At 35.4% G+C, this 18,857-nt stretch overlaps 1 protein-coding gene across 15 annotated transcripts in view; it reads left to right on the forward strand.

Annotated features, from left to right (window-relative positions):
• The window catches only part of Fhit (fragile histidine triad diadenosine triphosphatase), a 1,402,288-nt gene that overhangs the window by 568,769 nt on the left and 814,662 nt on the right, over nt 1-18,857 (forward strand). For 3 of the 15 annotated variants that reach the window (XM_013144142.3, XM_063257171.1, XM_063257173.1), the window contains one exon: nt 17,853-17,960. The exons of the other annotated variants lie outside the window; for them this stretch is intronic. The gene's annotated coding sequence lies outside the window, so the exon portion shown is untranslated. The remainder of the gene's footprint in view (nt 1-17,852; nt 17,961-18,857) is intronic. 15 annotated transcript variants of the gene reach the window in all.

Consider the following 18,857-nt stretch of genomic DNA (forward strand, 5'->3'; position numbering starts at 1 on the left):
TGAAACTTCAGATAAATAAGATTAAAGTATAATATACACACATCATATATATATGATTTAAGTTGAAATATATTATATATATATATATATAAGTTGAAACATATATATATGATTTAAGTTGAAAAATTCACTTACTGGTTGATGCAAAAGATTAGAGAATTCAAAATATTCAGTCAACTTTAATACAGAAGGGTATAAATTATCAAATCTGAAGAACAGAGAAGGGAAAACCAAAACCAAAACCAGACAGAGAAGCTCCAATAATCTGTAAGGAAAAAGCAAGCAGGCTAATATTTGTATAACTGTATATTTGTATTTTTATGAAGTTCAGAAAACAAGAGTGAGAACTAGACAGAAAAATAATGGGTCAAATTTCTGTAAACCTGATAGAAAACTTGGAACTATAAGTTTAAGATGTTTTAGCAAGAATATTTTGGTTTAGCAAGCCAAAGCAGGATAGGAACCAAGAAAGCCATACTTGGCATGACTTAACCAAATTGGTAAAATGTGAGGGTGATGAGTAGAGCTTTTAGAGTGGGGTAGGAGAAAGACATTATATATGGGGAACAGCAATAACAGTTACTCTAGAAAATACTATATAATAGTTGGATATAGACTGTTCAAACCAGAGGACAATAGAATGGCTGTTTTTTAAGTGCAAAAAAAAAAAAACTGTTAACCTGTACTTCTGTATTCAATAAACATATACTTACTTCAGAAATAACATGAACTCAAGAGGTTTTCAGATACACATAATCAAAAAAATTGCACTGCTAGCCAACCTGTATTATAATAAAGGGAAAAGTAAGTTCCTTAGAGTAAACAAAATTGGTATCAAATTGAAATCTGGATCTATAGGAAGGAATGAAGAACAATAGAAATGATAAATATGTGAACTCATACATAACTTTTCTATACAATACTCAATACATCAAATGTATTTTAAAATCTTTTATCTTATCTTACTTCCTTAATACAAATGTGTTAGTTAAAGCAAAAACTATAGAGTTGTATTCTGAAGTTTATAATATGCCTGGAGGTAAAATGCCTCACAGCAAGAGCATAATGGACAAGGGGAATAGTAAATGAACTTATAGTGTGGTAAGGCTTTTATATTTTGCATGAAATGTTTTAATATTAATATTAGGGGTTTCACAATAAGATAAGGATGCATAGGGTTAGTTTTAAAACACTCACATGGACCACAGATACATAAATATCACAAAGAATTATTAAAAAGCCACTATCTGTGATAAGATACCAATGAATTATTCATTTTAATAGAAGTCAAGAGAGAAGGAAACAAAAAACAAAAAATTGTTGTGCAGATTGTACAGATTAACACTACAGATACACTTTAAATTGATTCATTTCATCCCATTAAATATGAATATACCAAATACCCCAATTAATAATCAGAGATGGCTTGTATGAGAAATCAGAAGCACAGATAAGAACCAAAATGGATGACAGCTATTGGAAAGTAGAAAGAAAATATTCAAATGGGAATGAGAACAAAGAAGAGATGAGGGTTAAGGGAAGGAAGGGAAAAAATGAATTAAGATGTATTATGTACATTTACTAATTCTCCATTATGAATGTAATCAGTGTGTACTGCATATAGGAGCTTATAAATTTTGTTTAAAAATTAGAGATGGTGGAAAGCAAAAAACCAGACATTTTGAAGTTGGGGAAAGGAAGCAGGGGCAGGAGCAATGATAGGGTGAAAAGTTATCACTATATGCTATAAATGTGTACTAGTTCCAAAATTAAACATAACTGTTTTTTATATATTTGAATATAATTCTTATATACACTATGAAATGGAATAAAATCTAAAAATTCAAGGACTGTCTCGATATATTTTAAAAACGAAACTTAACTGTTGTGTGCCACACATGTACTTTAAATATGAAGACAAAGAGAATTGCAAGTGAAAGGAAGGAGAACTACATATTATGAAAATACTGATGTTTTAGAAAGGCAGTGTAAAGATATTACTCAAAGTAGACCGGAAGACAAAAGCTTTTCCAAAGTAAAAAATGGACATTTATTAATAACAAAGTGATAAATTAAGAACACAATAGCTCTAAATGTTTTCTTAACTAGTAAACAGAACTTTAAAATGCACAAAACAAGAGCACAATTGTTTTTGCTTTCCCAACATTATATTATGAAAAAATTAAATATGTAGAAAAGCTGCAATAATTTTATAATGAGTATGTTGGTGTTTAACACTAACAATGCACTATGCTTACTATGTCATGTTTCTGTTTCCCTTCTCTCTGTCCATACATTGATTAAGTGCAATGATGAATCGTTTGTGATGCTCCCAGGACTGTGTGTGTGTGTGTGTGTGTGTGTGTGCGTGTGCGTGCCCATATATATGTTTTACAAGAGGAAAGTGCTCTGAAAATACCATTTCCCCTTTGAACAAATAATCTGTGTTTTTGCCTAGTGTCTCTTTCATATAATAAACCTAGTTTGGGATTCCTGAATGCTCCTTTAGGATTCTGGAACTAAAAGAAAAAGTTTTAAAATTTTAGTTCAAGGACATTATGAAGGTAATTCACTCTTTCAGTCTTATTTTGTATAAGCTAGAAACTAGAATGTGTGTTCCTGGTGCTGCTGCCTTGATATACCCAATTTGGGTGAATGAGGATAGGGATACCCTTTGTTTTCAATTCTCTTTAGGTCCAGACCCACTGTAAGCAGTGGATAGTTCCTATCCTCCTGAAGGATGATTTAAGGTGGGTAAAACGTTTATTCTGTGTATTAGTTTTGTGTTTTGTGAGCATTCCTAAAGGAATATGGCAAATGTTGCATAGGTCTTCGCTGAATCTCAGATATGCTAATTATCAGCTAATTTGGGGGCTGTTTTACGTAGACAATGTATTAACAAGAACAGTAGTTTAAAATCCTTTGCTTAATCTAACTCTGTCTGACATCTCTCAACTCACAAATACTAACATTGAAACACTGATCGCTTTTAAATTAAGCATGTAAGATTTGAAGAGAGTTTTGGAACCTGAGAATTTATATTTAATATGGTCTAAAAACCAAGACTTATTTTCTTCTGAAACTATCTCTTTAACATGGCAAACACTTCATACCTCATTTCATGTTTTCTGAAATTCTATTTCATCTAGTCACATTTTGTAGCAGGACCCTCTATTTGCCATGTAACCAGTAATCGAAAATCCTCTACACAGAACGTGCTCGGAAGGTTTGATGAGCTTCAGCAATTACCTTATCCTTAGGGACACAGTGAATGATAGTTACGACTCCAGAAAAGAGCAGACCCTGAGAAATGAGGGAGGATGTCTCAAATCTACAATAAAACAGGATGAGGTTTTTTTAAATGTTTGAAAGAAGTGCTCAATTCATTCCATTTATGACTCAGAAACACTAAGTAGCATGTATCTAAGCAGAGTTTTCTACTCTGGGCAATGTTATTTTTTAGTTATCAAAAATGTATTAGAGTTGGAAGAATTACAGTCTCTCTCACACCATATGCTAAAATTAATTCCAGCTGGATTAAAGCAATAAATAAATGTATAAAATCAATCATTAGAAACCCAGAATAGAAATGAGTAATTATCCTAATTAGAGTGAGAGATTTTGTAATCTTAAAGGCAAAAAGCAAAGATGATAAAAGAAGAAAATAGTAGATTTGATTGCATTAAAAATTAAAACTTCTCTTCATAAAAAAAACAAAACTAATATGAAACAAAGTATACACAGAAAATTGGGAGTACATGTGGCTCGGATCTTAAAGGACCAAGTCAACTGATAACAATGTATGCTTCCAGTGGTTCAGTAGTTGGGCATCCAGTTAGGCATCCAGTCTTTTCCAGGCTAAAGTTATCTTTTACAATCCTTTCTGGCTCAGTGAGAGACATCAATTGGCCAGATTCTCTTCATGCTTGCTCTTCCAGAATACCTACTTCAGATCCTGAGCAGTAAAGTTGTCCAGCCTCCTGACATCTCTCAACTCACAAACACTAACATTGAAACACTGCTTGCTTTTAAATTAAGCATGTAACATTTAATCATGTTACATCCTCTGCCTTAGGTCCTCCAGCTCTGATATGCAATCTTCAGTGATATTTCTGTGAGATCTAAATAATTTGAGTTTCCTCATTACAGTTGTTTTCTGCCATTTATTATTAAGTACTGGTGCTCTATAATTATCTTTTGTTGGAGATATGATTTTCTAGAGTCTCATTTCTACAAAAAATGGTGACTTATTTCATTATTTGATTTCCTAACTTCTTTGAAAGTTGCATGCTGGCAGTGTATGTGTGTGTGTTTGTGCAGGGATACCTGTGTGTGTGTGTGTGTGTGTGTGTGTGTGTGTGTGTGTGTGTGTGGTTGTATAGGTAAAATAAATAGTTATGGAAAGTGCTAGTGGGGAAATATATCCTAGTATTTCCATATTTTCTGATCTATGAGGAGCAGGAAACTGATCAAGCTGATTTGAGGGAAATGATAACCAAGTGAACAAATGTTGTGAGCCAAGTGTAATAATCACTCACATTGAGCAAGATTCTTCCCATTCCTCCTGTGTCTGTTTGGGGAATACTTAGGTCATGATTAGATTCTGCCAACAACCACTCTTTTAACACATAGGTCTTAGGCCATTATAGAGCCCCAGTGAAAAATATGCATAAACATTCACCATTTTAAAGTGCTAGTTAGGGAGAACCTACTGTATTCAAAGCCTTGTAAAATATACAAAGAAGAATCCTTAAGATGCTTCAAATCTTAGCATAGATACAGGTACACAAATAAGTATAAGATGAAGATGATTGTCATAAGTAACATAAATGGAAATGTGCAATTAAAGTATAGCAAATGGAGGCTTGTGGTCTAGCAATGATAGAATAGACGCATTTTTATTTGTTCGTCCCTGCTAAGAATAGTAATATGCAACAGTAACGTCTAGTGATGTGCAAGAGGCAAGCTAATGAGAACACTGAAAAGTACTGAGAACAAGACAGCTGATTTGTAACCCTAGGCCTGCAGTGACAGCCTAATAGCAAAGTGTCTAGAGTCCCTCAGTCCATCAGAAGAAGGCTATCCAGACCAAGTGTTTCTGAACTCCCAACCTAGTCAGGACAATCACCAACACTAACATCAAGATGAATTAGCTGAAAAAATTCTTTTGTTTTTTTTCTTTTTGAGACAGGGTCTCACTGTGTAGTACAGGCTGGCCTGGAGTTGGCTTCTGCAATGCAGGCTGGCCTTGAACTCATGGTGATCTTCCTGCCTCTGTCAACCCAGTGTTGGGATTTCGGGCATGTGCTGCTGTGACCAGCAAGACAAAAGTACTTGTCTGTCATGCATGACTCACCTCAATTGAAAATTTTTTGATAAAAACAAAATATAGAAAACCAGAAATAGGATTTGTAAAACAACAAAATGGAAATTGTCCAATTGAAAAATACAATAGTGGGCAAAAAGCATGGTTGGATAATTAATAGTAGGGTGGATGAGAGAGGACACAATTTGTAAAAGTGTGAAAGAGCAATGGAATTCACTCAATTTGAGTAACAAAAAATATACTGAAAAAAGGAATAGAATCTCAGGGATCAGTAAAAATGCATGAGCTGAAAGAGAAATAAATCAGCAATTATAGTTGAAAATGTCAATGTTTCCTTTCAACAACAGATAGAATTGCTATATAGAAAATCAGCAAAAATATAGAAGATTGGAGCATAACAATCAATAGTATTTAATTGGTATATACAATAAGAACAGAACAAATATAGAACACTCTATGGAACAACATCAAAATATGCTTTTTACTTCAAGAATCTACAGAACATTCACAAAAATGAACAGTATCCTAAGTCATGGAAGCCCTTAACATTTTTTTTTTTTTTTTTTTTTTTTGGCACCGAGGATTAAATTCAAGACTTCATGCTTGCCAGGCAAGCACTTATGCCACTGAGCTAAATCCTTAACCCCAATTTAAAACAATTGACTCATATAGAATGTGTATTTAGGCTACAACTAATTCAACTAGAGATCAATAACAAAAGTATAAGCATGAAAATCTCTCTACATATAAAAACCAACACACTTCTCAATTAGCAACAGATCAAAGACAAGGTTTTAAAAGAAATTTAAAAATGCATAGAATGTAAATGGAAACAACACTATTTCAAAATATGTATTGCTGAGAGGGATATTTATACCTGTAAATGTTTAATTTAGAAATGAAGAAAGATCTGAAATCAGTAAATTTCTACTTTTGAAAGCTAGGACAACAGAAAAAAATAAATTCGACTCACATAGACAAAAGGAAATAATTAAGATAAAAACAAATCCGTGAAATTAAATAAAAGAAAAAAGGTAAAGTCAGTAAGCAAAACAGCAAATTCTTCTAAAAATCAATTAAATTTATATACTACTAACAAGATTAGTATTAACAAAACTATCAGTAGAGAGATGAATGAAATAGGTCATATAAATACATATCTGTTAGCCCAGATATGGTGGCTCATGCCTGTAATCCTAGGATTCTACAAGTTGAGGCAGGAGGATCACCAGTTGAAGCCCAGCATGAACAATGTAGCCTCTTAGTGACACCATTCCTCTAAATATAAAAATATCTGGAAAGCAGCTCAGTGTAAAGACCCTGAGTTTAATCCCCAGTACTGAAACAAATGAAACACAAAATAAAGCAAAACTAAGAACAATATATATGTATGCATCCTTTAGTCATTAAAGAAAATGATAGGTAATACAGCTCAGTGGAAAAGTGCTCACCCAGTAGGCACAGGACCTGGATTGGATACCCAGTGCCAAAAGAAACACAAAATAATAGTCATAAGGAAACACTGTGATCAGTTATTGACATAATTATATATATTTATACTGTCAAATGAACACATTACAAGAAATGTACCAATTTCTTGAAAACCATCAACTGCCCCAATTCAGCCAAGTTAAAATGAACAGCTCTACATTCCCATTGCCATGACATGAATTGAATTAATACCTAATTGCTCTTCATGAGGCACACATCTTTAGAACTGAACTACCAAGCAGGCTGAGACAAGAGGATTGCCTGAGCCCATGTGTCAGACCTTCCTAGGCAATATCAGGAGATTCTCACAAAACAAAACATCTCTCCAGGAGAAATCTCTAGGACTGCATGGTTTCACTGGAGAAGCCTGCCAAAGTTTTGATAAATTGACAATGATTTAACACAAGATTGTCCAGAAAGTAGAACACCCTCTTAACTGACTTTATGAAGGTGATATTAGTCTGATATCAAAACCAGAGGTCACAGAAACAGGTGGAGGGATGTAGGGGAGACCCAGGAGAGGGAAAAAGAGGAAGAAGGAAGAAAGTAAAGTCCAGTGTTTCTTTTGGAACTTTGGCATAGAAATTTTTAACAAAATATTATCAAATTGAATCCAACAAGTTATAGGAAGATTACCTACCGTGACCAAATATGATTTTTTCTAAATATGCAAAGTTGGTTCAATAATTTAAAATGAATCAACATGCTAAACATATCAAGAAACTAAAGAAGAAACATGATTATGAGGACAAATATTTGATAAAATCCAATATTCATTCATAATGAAAAATCTCTGGATTGAATGAATAGAAGCAAATTATCTCAATTTGGTAAAGGGCATATTTGAGATAAGGAATAATACAAAAATGTTACTTCTCATTATTTTCATTTAATGTGGTGCTGAAAGTTTTAGTCACATTAATATGCAAAGGAAATGATAAAAGTATTTAAAGACTTCACTAATAAAAACTGTTACCAAACATAAAAGAAGACCATAATATAGAAAGTGAAAAACTAAAATACTGCAAGGAATATAGAAAACCAGTAACAGAATGGAACAGAAGTCCCTTCTTCTAAATTAAAAAAGAAGGTGATTCTGACCTGCTACAACATGGATGAACCCTGAGATTTTAAGCAAAGTGAAACAAGCTCATAGGATTCCATCTTTTTCAGTAGGTATGTATTACAAATTATGTATAGAGAAAGTAGAATAGTGGCCAGGGTTCAGAAAAGGAAATTAAGAATTACAGTTTAATGGGTATGGATATAAAGGTGAAAAGAGTACTAGTTTGGCTATGTGCTAATTATTGTTAACAAATAAGAATGTACTTAGTAACAGTGAAATACATACTTCAAATTTATTAAGATCATAAATTTGAGTCTCAGCCTAGGCAATTTTGCAACTTAGCAAGAACCTGTCCCAATATTAAAAGGGCCAAGATATACCTTTGTAAAAAGGTTCTGGGTTATTCCCAGTACAGAAGGAAAAAAAAAGTTTAAAATGGTTAATTTTGACATGCATATTTTATAACAATAAAAATGACTGAAAAGACGGTATCACTAATGGTGGTGTGGATGTAGAGAAAGGAGAGCAGAGAAAGCCCAGTAGATACATGGCTGAAAAATGTGCCTTAAGACCAGCAAGGGTGATCAGACATCACTGCAAGGTGATGGAGGATGAGGATTCTGAGCAAGGCATACAGCGCGATCTGACACTGAGTATTAGGAGTTCTAACTAATACATTTTCAGAAATTTCTTTTTAAAAATTGGAAATACAAAGAAAGATGTAAAAATCCAAAAATCTAGTTGGAGAGAAAGTTTAGAGCCACTTGGCTCTAATTTTCAAGGATGCACTATCTACCAGTCACATTCATCTTATTGTACATAGAAGGTACTTGACATGTATTTATTGAGTTAATTAATGACTTTCCATCTTTTCATCACTTGATGATTCCTTTAGTCATTGACTATATGCTAACAGGTCAGGGTTTGCAAAATGGAGATGTGGTGGACCCGACCCAGGGCAATGTATTCACCCTGCCTTACTGCAGGGTTGCCTTTTTCCTAGCAGAGGCAGTTTATTCTGGGGTGGGGGGTGGTTATCGGTGTTCTGCACAGGACAGTTCTTTATTTGTGGAAATAACATCCTTCTAGTAGTAATCAGAACACCTCTCAGTTGTCACTGTAGTTTTTTTAGTTACTGAGACACTAAAGAGCACATCCCCCCATTTTCTAGTGTGCTAATCACCTTGGTAGAAACCCAGCACTATATATTTTTCTGTTTTTTTAGAGATCCAAGATAACTGAGAGAGTCACATGATTTGAAAGCAACACCCTATTTTCCCTGAGGTAGGACTGCATCATATTATAAAAGAACTAGAACTTCCTTGCCTTCCCAGCGGCTCCAGAATTGAGTCTGTGCTGTTCTAAAGTGCTTGCTATACTTTTTTTTGGGAGGGGAGCATTTTAGCGGGTGGTTGTTCTTTTTAATGGGCATAATATTTTTTCTCCTTTCAGAAAAATGCATCAGAGCACATACCATATAGCATACCCCAAACTAATGTCTTTCAATCTCAATAGAAGAAAAACATTTGAAGGGGAAAAGAATTAATCGATTATTTTTGCAAACATGAAAAAATCTTTTTGAAGGGCAATTTTCTCCTGTTGACTGGCAGGAAAATAGAAGCATTAATTATCTTGCCTTGTAAAATATGAAAGAATGTAGTTAATGTTGGAAATCTTTCTAATTGCCTTTGTGGAAAAGCTTCTAAGGGATCAGAAACCATCTCCATCAGAGAAGCACTGAGACAGCTGTGCCTCTCCCAGGGCACTCAGCCTGCATGTGCTTAGAGGAAACAGTTCTGTGAGCTTGGACCACAGGACTTTGGAAAAAATTCATAGAAAGTTGGAGATAGAGAAAGGCAGAATTAATGTTCACTTAACATTCTGAGCACTTTACAAGTTTTTTTCCTTTCCCTGTTTCTGGAGAGGGAAAGAGAAGATTTAGACCATAGTGTGCAAAGGTACTGGAATGAATTTGGGTGCCAATGTCCTCAAAATTGCCGATGGCTTACTGTGGCAGGTAAGTATTCTAGCTGTGGGATCAGGAAAAACAAATCTTTTCCCCTGAAATATAGTAATTCTTTCAAAAGAGCCCAGAAAAAGTGTGTGGTTTAGACAGAAAAGAAAAATAAAATGATGACTTGCATTAAAAATGGAAATCCCATGTTGCTTTAAAATCAAGTTCCAGCAGAGGCGTTTTGGGTGAGCTCCAGAAGCGCAGAAGCATGCTTTTGAGGTAAAAACAGGAGTTCAGAGGTCTAGCTTTTGTACTCTGCTTGAATTTCAGATGAGATCAAACCAGCAGCTCTGGTAAGCTGCAGTGCAAAAGCTTACATGACTTCTTGAGAAAAGCAATTTATTTTAGATTATAGCACAGCGGCTATCATTTAAACTGCTAGGGATTGTAACTGAACTCAGAACCAACCTTCTCTGTGAACACAAGGAGTAGTAATAAGTTTACCCAGGATGTTCTAAATAACATGGATGCGAGGGCTGCAAGACAGATGGGTATAATGACACATACATGAAGTCACTATTGTCTTGCCAACCTTCAAGCAATGAGCCCATTCAAAAACACATTCTGGGAAATGTTCCTTAATGTGTATTCAGATGCACACTGACTTGCCAGTTTGGGATAGAAACATGAAGCAGTGAGGAGGCAGCAGTTTTGGAGGAATGCAGGAATATGCAGGTGGCATTAGCAACATTTTCTTTATGCTCATCTTTGTCTAGGGCGATGGTTGCAGACCTATGACCCACATGCTGCAGCTAGATGTTTGTTACCATTAAAGGCTTTAAAAGGTTCCCACACTGACCTAGGGTCAGGATAGGACTGAAGGCTGGGAAGAGTGGTGGGAGAATGCAGGATAAAGGAAACAGGCCCTCTTGATACTGGGTAATTTTTGATTTGATAACAGAGGGGATGTGCTTACCCTCTTGTTTACCCTTAATGACTGAATGTCATCCTGTCATTAAGTCCTAATGAAAGCTTAATTGTTCTATTGGGGAAAACTGATGTTTCTCATTTCCGTATACTGTATTTGCTCTCTCCTCGTTAGAAATAAATCCAGTTATACTACACTCACTGTTTCTTCAGAGTTGTTCAGAGGCTTACAAGATAGCACTGCATCTAGCCTCCACTATTTCTTTTTGTTGCCAGTAAAAAAGCTTGTCATAATCCACCTGCACTTAGGTTTCTTTTTCAGGACAGCAAATATCAGCACGTAGTTTAAAGTCATGTAGGTTAAAAATACTAATCATTGCAAAGTAATACTTTCCAATTCCAGCCTTCCCACCACTGTCGTGTTCCCTAAACACAATCACTTTTACCTATTCCTCATTTAATTTTCAAATTTCTAGTTAATATTTATTGATTTTTACATTATCTTTTATTGACTTCTAAAAACAAGAAAGATTTAACTTACTTCTAACAACTTTTTTCACATTCTCCCACTGAAATATACATTATTTTCAGCTTTTCCAACTTCTAAACTGTATTTCAACTTCCACTAAACTAGTTAATATCTCCTGCCTCCCACCTGACCAAGATTAAGTATAAAGACCTGTACTTTTGTGTTCAGTATGCTTCTTCCTCTTCTGCTTTCCATTTTCACTTGGTTACACCATTCTTCGTGCACTGTCAGGATTCATTAAGATTTTCTCTGTCTGCAGACCAGATTTTCTTATGATTTTTCCAAAACTGAAAATAATAACAAAATTTACATAATTTGAATTTTGCTCTGCAGTTACAATGTCCCAACTTCTGTGACACTCAAAGTAGAGTGTGTCTGCAATCAAGTTCAAATGTATTCTATTCCTTTTTTGTCAAACTATCTTCTAGTTTCTGTAACATGGATTTTAAGACTTTCTTATAAAGTTATTTTCATAGTATTTGTCATCCTCTTGCCTTTTCTAAGTATATGTCTCAATTGTATCTTCAAGTTTTTCTAAATTTATAACAGTCTTCCGTTTGTTCTCTGATTTTTTGTTTTTGTTTATATATATTTTTAGCAGACTTCCATTTTGCTCTCATTTGGACAAGTTGCTATCTTGTCATGCTGTGTAGAATTATCTTGAGATTTATCCTTCGCCCTCCATGGTTGGACTCATTGGCCCTGACTTTGTTTTTCCTTTCTCTTCCCCTCCTTTTCTACCTCCCCTTCTCTCCTTTCCCTCCTTCCCTCCCTTTTCGTCTTTCTTCTTTCACTTACCTTCTCATTTTTCTAGTACCTTTTACAAAGTGATGAGTGAGAGGTGAGCTTGCTGAGTTTGTGAAGTTGGAATTTTTTTATTTTACCACCTTAGATCTCCTGAAGTGATTGTCCTTATTTCCTATTTTCCCCCACATATTTGTGTATTTAGTCTATAATCTAGAATACTTCTCTAACTTTCTCCTCAAACCTTCTACTGGATTTTTAAGCAATCATCTAATTCTAAAGAGACTTTTATTATCTGATTTATTTTGTGTAATCCTGTTTGGGCTTTTGTAGTTAACAAATAGCTCATCTATATCTTTGAAATTACTGGGTAGATTTGACTTTTAAATTTTGTCTTTTCCTACAATTCCTGTTTTCTCCAGTTTTATATTTTCCACTGTTTCCTCAGTGTCTTAGTTACTTTTATCTCCTTCTTGTGACAAAATACACAACACCCAAAATTGAGGAAGGAGAGGTTTATTTAGCTCAGTTTGTGGAGGTTTCAGTCCATAATCGGCTGGCTCCAAGGCAGGGTGGCATGGCACAGGGGCAACACTTCAAGGTGGCAGAAGACAACAAAAGCAACAAGAGCAAAAAGGAAAGAAGAGCAAACCTCTTTTCCTCCCTTATGTTGTAAGCAGGTTAAACTTCTAAACTTAAATTGACGCAGTGTATCAAGCATTGTATGGATCCCTTGTCAAGTTGGCAGCCAGATACTTTACTTTAAACAGATTTCCAGAAACAAAGACATGCTTATTCTTATCATTTCACAACTTGAAATTATTACACAGGTTCAACAACCCTTAAGAACCAGTGTTAAATCTTTCAACATTATATTATTTTAGAATCATAACATTTTGTCCTTGGTCCTCCAGAGACTCCTGCACATCCCTTTGTGCAAAAGGCATTTAGTCCATCTGTAAGAGTTGCTAAAGCCCTAACAGTTTCAGCATTGCTGAAAAGTCTAAGTCTCAAATCTCCTCTGAGATTTAAGGCAAACTCTTAGCTGAGAGCCCCTGTACTAATGAAAAAAAAAAAAAAGTTAAACACTTACAACAGTCAACAGCACAAGATAAACATCCTCATCCCAAAAGTTACACATGGAGATACAAGGGAATGGAACCAAAGCAAGTTCCAAATCCAGCAGGGCAAACATTAAATCCTGTAGTTTCACATCCAGCCATCTAAAGCAATCTATGTCAAATTGTGAACTCCAGAGAGCTTGAATGATTCCACCTCTGTGGCACTTTTGGTGGCTAAAGTTCCTATGGACTTTCTCGTAGGCCTGCTTTGCTCCTTCCTTACAGCTTTCTTTAAACAATCTATGTTCCTGGCTTTTCTGAACTTCTGGGGTCTCCAATTCACATTAGGCTTCATCTTCACAGCTGTACCTACTGCCTTTTGAAGAGCGTACTACCTGGCCTCCCAGGCCTTGTGAAGTTGGGATAAAAGCCTTCTGAACCTCATAACTCTTGCATTTTGCATGTACCTAAAACTAGCATCATGTGGATGATGCCGACTTCTGCTGCGAGTTGGAACTGTAGTGAGAATTTCCTCTCTCTTGGCTGTATGATTTGAGTACCTGCATCACAGGGCACTCTGAATCCAATTCTGAGGACAAATTTTCTATGCTGCTGCCATTTTGGAATTTAATGTGGCTACTGCCATTCTGGAACATGGTGCTCTGTGGTTTTCAGCTCAAAGCAGTCTTTCACTTTTGCAGCTTTGAGGCTGCAAAGGGTAAAGACTTGCTGCTTTTTGTGATGCCTTCAGGCCATCTTTTCTATTTTCCTGTTCCTTCTCAGCAATCAAGATTTCCTCAACTCTATCTTTGCAGTCCACAGTTTTACTTGAGCTTCTTCTCTGGTTAAACTTCCAATATTTTAAATCATCTTGCTGGGCTTTTTGCTCTTGATTCTCAAAACACATCTGGCTAAAAGCCCCAACTATAGCCATGCCACTGCATCAACATTTGAATGCCTTGTAGTTTCTTTTGCCAGATTAATTAGCCCATTGCCTTTAGTCTTAGTATCAGGCAAAGTCCCTGGACATGGGCTAAATACAGACAAACTTTTTGCCAAGCCAAAACATACATCAACTGGAGCCTAGCACCCTATGCAGTTCTTCCCAGCAGAAACCATCTGAACCCAATCTTTACTGGCAGGATTTCTATCAGCCTTCAGGTCTTCTGAGTGCTTACCAGAATCTTGCATACAGAACAGTCTGGTGTTCCAGCTCTACTCTTTCTGGCAATATCTCCAAACTTTTCCAGTCTTTTCCCACAAGCCATTCCCAAAGGTTCTAACCACATGGTCAGTTATAGTCACAGCACTTCTCTGGTATCAAATTCCATCTTATTTACTTGTCTCTTATAGCTGACACCCAAACTACCCGACACCCAAAATGAAGGAAAGAAAGGTTTATTTAGCTCACAGTTTGTTTATTCATAATCACTTAGCTCCAAGTCAGAATGGGATGGCATGGGGACAACACTTCAAAGTTGCAGAGAACAGCAAAAGCAGCAAGAGCAAAAAGTGGGGAAGAAACAAATCTATGTTCCTCCCTTATATTGTAAGCAGGCCACCACCTCCTACGACAGTATAACACTCACACCATCTATGTGCTGTCTTTTAGCACAGGCTAAAGTAAGGATCTTTAAGGATTTACAAAGTAATGATCTTGACCCCCTGCTGAGTTACTTAGTTAAACTTTTAAACCTCTCAAGTTGACACAGTGTATCAACCATTACACTTGCCCATTCTCTTTCCTGTGGTTCTGGCGTTTTAGACTTCTCATTGTTTGCATGTGATGTATGTAAATGAACGAGACAATCAAAAGGCTAGAAGAGTCTCAGTTTAGGGTTTGTACAGGGCCTGTGCTAGGGGTAGGGGCTGGCACTGCAGAATGAGAATTTATCCCCTCCCCCCATGATAGTTGTCTGAGTTCCCTCCAGACACTTCTTACTGTCAGGAAGCTAAGCTAGTGTTTCCCTACATGGAGAGCTAGAGGGAAGGAAACTAATGCCACACATTTAGACTCTTCACCTACTATTTCTGAGAGCTGACTCTGCTGCACTGTCAGAGGTCTGCTTTCTTTTGTGCAACCCCCTTTCAAGCTGTGATTTTCTTTGCTATAGTTAATAAGCCAACATATTTTTATTGAAATCATTTTTCTTTTAGCATCTTCTTTCTTTTTCTGTTTGTGATTATGAGTTTACACTTTTGTATTCCTTCATAAAGTCCTTTGTGTGAGAACAAAGTTGAATAAGTTTGTTCAGCCCATCACTTTGAACTGAAAAAAGTGAGATTGGGATTTCTATGTGCCACATGCCAAAGAAATATCACATTACTTTTCATTTTATGTTCAATGGTTTGCTAATCAGATACTTGGAACCAGCAGATACTGAGAGTTTTATGAAGCTTTTATTAATAGGATGGGGAGACTATATAAAATATAAAGGGGGGTGTGTTATGGTCTTTTCTTTACATCCCTTAACTGGTCCTGTAAGTTTGGTTTCCTTAAGTTTTAGTGAATTTAGTAGATTAGTATTATCCTAGGGTTGATTTTTCTTCAGTTTTTTTGAAGGGAACATGATTGGATGTCTAACATCAAAATGCTTTCTTTTCCTCTCGATATGTAAATAGGTAAAGCCCTCAATGGTAGAAACACTAAAGGAGTAAAACAAATCCAGTGAGTAGGTAGAACTTCTCAGTGATAGGCTAAATTAAAATAAGTACCCATATCACCTCTAAAACTAGTAAGTAAAAGAATAAAGATTTGAAAATGCTTATTGCCAAATTAATATAAAATGTGTACTTTCACTTAATGTTGATTAAAAACAACAAAATTTGTAACAAACTGTCAGGTAACTTAAATAATATTTAATATATGATTTCTTATTTTATGAGCTAAAGGTAAGAAATAATTAGAAGTTAAAACCAAGGTTTATTTCTCAAAAATGCTCATTATAGTACTGTGTTATGTAATAAAAAAGTTCTAAGTGACATACATAATATAAAGAAATAAAATTTTGCATGCTTATCCATAGGATATTGTTCATAATTAAAATAATATTTACAATTGTTTTTAATAAGCTAGTATGATGAAATAGTAAAGTGCTTACATATAGCTTAGATTAAAAATATGCATATTAAGATCTCAATCACTCAAAAAGAGAGGAAAAGTAACATTTTAACTGTGGTCTGTATTTTGGTTGAATTGTGTGAGATTTGTTCTTTCTTATTCTTAATATTTTGTTGTATTTTCCAGATGTTTATAGTGTATATATGTTTGGCTTTGATAAGGGAAAAAAAAGAAAAATACTTTAAATTTTGTGTCTCTGAGAGTAAACCTTTAAAAAATGTCACTAAATGACCCACATGCTTTTTTCCTATGAACTTTTTACCTTTTGCATCACAAAAGCAAGAGTGGCCTGAATAAAATAGTATGTGAAGTGTTTTCCATTACTGAGAGTATCTCTCTGATGCATCTGGAAAAGCTAAATGGCATATTATCTGAGATTTGCTGCTTTTTTCTTTCTATATCTCACAATGAATTCTATAGTCTGATTTATGTTAACATTAGCTAAATAAATATTCAGATTCTCTAGAGGGGGAAGCTACAATTGCATCTTTGAAAGAAATTAGAGACAAAGTGATAAACAGTGGGCTAGAATTCAGATTTTCAGATTTGTCCACTCTGCCTCCCCTGGTGACAGGTTTCTCTTGTGAAAAATGAGGGTACTGAATTCAATAATCTCTAAGGTCCTCCTAGGTCTCATAGTCTAATATTGCACATATCCTGCTGTAGCCCAGGTGATAAACCTAAAATGCAAAAACGAGTCAGTGAGAAGCACATTTTGTAATAGTATACTTTTATGACAATTTCTGTGATTTACATGAACTTTACCTTTGTGAATTAATAGTTGTACATCTTATTTAGAAAATGAGAAAATGGAGCACTAACAAAGCTAAGCTGGAAGGCACAGTTGCTGTGTTTTCTGGATGCATTTTAAGTGTCAAAAGAATAACATTTGCTCAGAAGCACTTTTGGCCGGGCCACACACTATAAAGATAAGTCAGACAAATGAATTTTGATGCATCCGGTTCTCTTTTTCTCCTTCAGTAAAGTGTGTCAATAACATGTAGCAGTCAGTGGGAGTTAGCTGCCACGAAGAAGCTGTTGTGGGACAGATGCCGCGCTTTGTGTGATGAAAGCTTCCTGCACACCAGCTTCTGGTGCTTCCTGATAGCTGCTCCTCCTCCTCACCTTCTAATTTAAAAAAAGATTGCTGTTTTTTCTGATTGCTGAAGAAATACCAACCTACTTTAGAAAAGTACAAATAAAAATGTAATACAACACAAACATATTTTTTAAAAAATGTGTCCTCATCCTAACACAAGTATTTTCTCCTAGACTTTCTTCTTCAGCTGCTCACACCCCAAATTAATACATTCCACAATATTCTGTTGCTTTTCTCTTATCTTGTGCCATGTTCATAGGCTTTTACACCATCATTTTCACTATGATATTCATTTACATGGGTGAAGTATAGTTCACTTAACCTGTAGTTGGCTCCACTTTAGAAGCAATGCTGCAGTGAACTTTCTACATATATCTTTGTACCCCATTTCAATTATTTAAGGAGAACTTTATGAAATTGGAATGTTGATATCAAAATATAGATGAAATCTGTGCATACATAGACACATATTCATATGCGACGCTAAACTGCCCTCTGCTAAAGTGATGTCATTGATTCTTCTGCCACTGTTAGATCTTCATCCTCTGTGCTGCTCATCACTGAGTGGAGCTGAAAAAGGCCATCAGACAGCTCCTGCGAAGGCTGAGTGGAGGGGTGGCCATTCCAGAAGACCTCCCTTTGGTGAGCAGTTAGTGAGCACCCAGACTGTCCCCTCATTTAGTATTTCATCTCATTCCATCAGTTGTGGAGAATTTTTGCAGAACAGTAATAGGACTAAGAATTTTTTACCTTTATTCTTCTGACACATTAACAAATAACAGGGGTCCCACTTTGACTATCAGCAGGGCCCTCATTCTGATTGACTTAACCTGCAGCTGATGTTTTGAGTAGCATTCTCTCTCTCTCTCTCTCTCTCTCTCTCTCTCTATATATATATATATATATATATATATATATATATATATATATTTAAATTAGGCTTATACCCTTCCCCAGACACTCCACTCCTTTCAGATTTTCTACCTAGTCACTAGAGAAGAGTGATGAAACAGCATGCACAATTGTTCTTAGCCTGGAAAATTGATTTTCCTGAGTTTAAGCTGGCATCATGAGTTGTTAACCCTGTTAAAAAATACAAGTTGGATTTATGATTCTCTTACACAGGTAATTGGGCTCTAATTTTAAATTCTGAGCCAATTGATTTACACTATATTGCATTATAACATAACAAAAGTGCAATTGAGTCCAAGTGATGTATGAATTTAAGCTTCTAATTATTCAATAAATTATTTTCAAATGTTTAATAAAGGATGCCTAGGTTGACATTAACCTGTCTTTGTTCCTGCTGGCCCATTACCATACCCATCTACACCCTTCTGTCCTTTGCTTTTCTCACTCTTCATTTTTTCCTCCTTTCCTTCCTAACCTTGAAAAGTTTTTAGAAATCTAAATTAAACATGTAGAGCATTTCTTAAAAAAATTTTGTGCCTCGTCCTCCTTGGAAACTGTTATTAACATTTCATCAGAAGCCACAGTATATTTCTGCTGGATCACTGTTAATGCAGTGCTTTATTTGCT

Source organism: Cavia porcellus, unplaced genomic scaffold (assembly GCF_034190915.1).
Source record: "Cavia porcellus strain 051 isolate PalLab524CR breed Dunkin Hartley unplaced genomic scaffold, mCavPor4.1 scaffold_10, whole genome shotgun sequence".
In the NCBI taxonomy this organism is placed as follows: Eukaryota; Metazoa; Chordata; class Mammalia; order Rodentia; family Caviidae; genus Cavia; species Cavia porcellus.